The 3,799-nt window shown below is 42.2% G+C and overlaps 1 pseudogene; it reads left to right on the top strand.

Moving 5' to 3' along the window:
* Window positions 1–2,919: 2,919 nt before the first annotated feature.
* On the top strand, window positions 2,920–3,041 carry LOC128658551 (uncharacterized; annotated as a pseudogene).
* The last annotated feature ends 758 nt before the right edge of the window (window positions 3,042–3,799 follow it).

Raw genomic sequence — 3,799 nt, 5'->3', positions numbered from 1 at the left:
TGCAGATCACATATTATACCTGTATTTGTTCACGCGGTTGCTCCTCCTAGCTGCATCACTCCCATAACATCCAAACTTCAGGGGTAAATCGGGGTAAGCAGGGAATCCGCTGTAAAGAGGGCTGCTAAGCACGGCGAGTCCAAACGCTCGTTTTGCTCCTTCAGTCAGTGCAGCGTGGAGATTCTTCCAGGTGCTGACGTCACCTTGATTACCATCCTATTTTATTGGATGCCGGCTTCAAACATTCTTTTCCCATTTGTTAAAGTCTGTGTCAATCACAGCTAGCCACTGCGCCGCTGTTACATTGTTTTCAAATGGTTACTTTTAGTTATATGCAGGGCTCTTCATGTGTAACCAAGGTGAAGCATTTCATAGCAGAAATTAATTGTATAGGTACAAATATAAGAAACACACACTCACACACACATCCACAACAATTCACATATACAAAAAAAATCTAAAATACGATTTTATTCTTATTATTCTAATTCACACAATTGTGCAATATTTTCCGAAGAAAAAGGTAATACTAAATATATACAGATATGTGTGTTTAACAACTAATATGTGCAATTTAGCTCATCATAGAGATATATATTTCATTTTATGGCAAATAATAATTATTTGGAGATCCCACTTTTTATATAGATATATATACATAAAGGGAGATGTGCAGACAGAATTAGGTGCGAGGAATTAGCCTAAAAAGGAAGCAAATTCCAATTTTTTGTTTAAACCATTGGGAGACAATGTGTTCAATTTATACATCCATCTTGTTTCTTTTTGCAATAGAATTCTATCGATATCACCTCCACGCATACTCAACTTGACAGATTCTATTCCAATAAAAAGAAGGTCATCCGTTTTAGATTTGTGAAATTGAGCAAAATGTCTCGCTACTGGGCTATCAATATTGAAATCCTTTATATCGTCTCTATGTTCTGTAATACGGGAGCGTAGTTCTCTAAAAGTTTTACCCACATAAAAATATTTACAAGAACAATAGAGAAGATATATGACTCCCTTGGTAGAGCAATTGATGAATGAATTAATTTTTTTATCTATACAGTTGTGCTGGATTTACCTAGACTTTTGGGAATTCCTTATTGTGGAGTTCCCACTTTCTTTTCTATGTTGTTTCATATGTACTCTTTCTAGGAAGCACCTGTTCTTAAGTGATTTAATTCATTAATTTAGTAGTGTGCAACTCCTTTCCCGTTTTTTTTTGTTTACATGTTAACAGTTCCTTAGCAATCAGTGTTGACGAGTTTCGCTGCCTGCTTTCTTCACTCAAGTCCATGTCAGAAGCGAGGCTACTATCTGTCACACTTGAAGGGCCGTGTTCCTGTTCACGGTGTAGATTCCGATAAGATTGTTTAATTTTACTTTGATGTGTGAATGTAATGTAATCGAAGAAGTCAGGGTCTCAGTGGGACTCCTTTATCTTTATGGAATCAAGGGTTAATATCTCCTGAGGGGGGTTATTGAACAGGGGGGACTTTAATCATGTATATGTGATTCTGTCTGCTAATGTGTAGTGACGCTTGGGCTCATGGCTATATCGGAACATAACAGCCTTTTTTGTCAAACTGCGTGGCTCTTGTGGCCTTGGCACGCTTTTCTCTGGCCTTGTGACTAAGCGTGGTCACGTTCTGCACTCCATTTCCGTATTCCTGACCGTGTGGCAATGGAGAGAGTGTTTCGCTAGTTATCTGGATCTCAGGAGGTGGTGAGTGCCCCAGCCATTGGGGTGTAAGGTGCCGTTTTTATTTTTCTTCTATCCATAATTTCTATCCAAGTTATGGAGGATTCTGTTTTTTTGGAGATGGATGTCTCTGATTCAGATTCTACTTTTTGCGAAGAGTATGAGATGGCCTGGGTTATCCATGCCCATCAGTTATGTTCCGAATGACGCTTTAGAGTGTTGTCTTCTCCTGCAACAGGGAACTTGGAGTCTGCCGAGCCATCCGCCCCTGGAGATGCCACATCCCGTGAGGCGCGTACCCTAGATCCTTCCTTAGCTACGCAATCAGGTGTCTCTAATGCCGTTACCCCTTCTCCGGAAGGCGGTTTGTTTCCTCCAGAGGTTACGGCTCGGTTCTGCATGGCCATATATATGGTGTTGGCACTTTTACATCTTCCTGGGAGGGACATGTTGATGAGATACTGTCCGTGTTCTGTTAACCAGGGCTTGTCAGGCGTGGGATCGTCTGGTTCAGATCAGCCTCTGTGGAAGCGGTTTCCTCTGAAGCTTCAGGGGCCCAACCCTCGGGGTCGTCAGTTGCCCCGGCGGAGGTAACTCTTGCTTTTCATTATAGACTGGAGTGCCTTTGTGTCCTACTGCGGCATGTTTTGGCGGTGCTTGAGGATCCTAATGGGTTGAGGGATCCTCAGTCTTCTGTTCCAGACAGCAAGCTGGGTTAGACGCGGGGGGGTGCAGTTAATCTCCTTGTCTCCAATTTACTTTCTTTTTGGGGTATCTTATTCCAGTTTTGTGCTTCTGGAGAATGGGGTCTCTGATTGGCTGGTCCTGTTAGTGTGCCCATTCTCCTTGGGCATTCATCTGCGGGTGCTGCCCTCTTTTTCTTTGGTCCAGTTAGGATGTATTTTATTTCTTTGTGAGAAGCTCATGTCTGTTATAATTTTTCTGTTGGGAAGCATTCTTCTGGAATTTGATACTAGTGATTTTGTGGTCGCATGTTAAGGTGTTAGTACATTGTTATGTCTATAGTTCCTTTTGTCGATTCCTATTGGGGTTTCGATTTTTCTGTGGCCTGAGTTCTGAGTGCCCTATGTAGCTGGTTGGTCCTGGTCGGGCACTATTTTCTGTTCCTTAAGGTCTATATCATGCACGTGGTGCCGGTTTAACTGGCTGTCCTGGTTGTGTGGTGAGTTGCGCACTCGGATGAGGAGTTGGTTATACTCTGGTTTCTCTTCAGATCGAATAAAGCTTTAGCTTTTACTAAAGATTTCTGTGGAGAGGAACATCCATGAGTTTTAAAAAAAAAAAATTTTTTGGAGGCCCTGCCCCTTGCAGGGCTAAAACATTGTAGAGGAGGCTTTTCGTTCCTAGACGTCAGGCTGGTTCTCGTTTCTTCTTTTGGGTGGGACATCAGAGGGATAGTACTCAGTCCTCATTGTCCTGTTCCTGATTGTTGGCAGGGTTCCAGAAGCGGATCCTGCTGAAGGTTACTCGAGGGTTCCGGAGGTCCTTTGCCTCGGAGCTAGGGTTCTCCATTCCCAATGGGACTGGAGGTTAGATGACTCCTTGGACATCTAGGGTACCTCTTGGGGCGATTTTCTCCTCTATGGTATTTTTATTGGCTGTATTTTTTGAGGCCTTGATGACGGTAACTCTTCCATAAGTGGAGAATGCTTTTGTCTCTGTTTTTTCCTGGAGCTGCCCTTACTTAAGATATTTTGTTTTTATCTGTCGCTCCAGGCCGTCCTATCGTATCTGGCAATGGCTGTTTAACAGAAAAGGCAAGTATGTTTTGTTGAGGAACTACCCTCATATGTCAGGGATACAAAAGAAGTACTTCAACGTCTAGACGATATTCAATTGGCTTCAGATACATGGCTAGTCACTGTAGATGTTGAATCGTTATATACCAGTATAGAGCATAAATATGGCATTCAAGCAGTACAACATTTTCTTAACCTAGATCCTTCTGAATCCCAAGAACATAATTCTTTTATTCTGGAACTATTTAAATTTATATTGAATCATGACTTTTTTGTATTCAATGACCAGCATTACCTACAGATTTGCGGAACCGCGATGGGCACGGCATGTGCA

This window comes from Bombina bombina, chromosome 4 (genome assembly GCF_027579735.1).
Source record: "Bombina bombina isolate aBomBom1 chromosome 4, aBomBom1.pri, whole genome shotgun sequence".
Lineage (NCBI taxonomy): Eukaryota > Metazoa > Chordata > Amphibia > Anura > Bombinatoridae > Bombina > Bombina bombina.
Note: the sequence above shows the minus strand (reverse complement) of the source record. Positions and strands in the feature narration are given on the sequence as shown.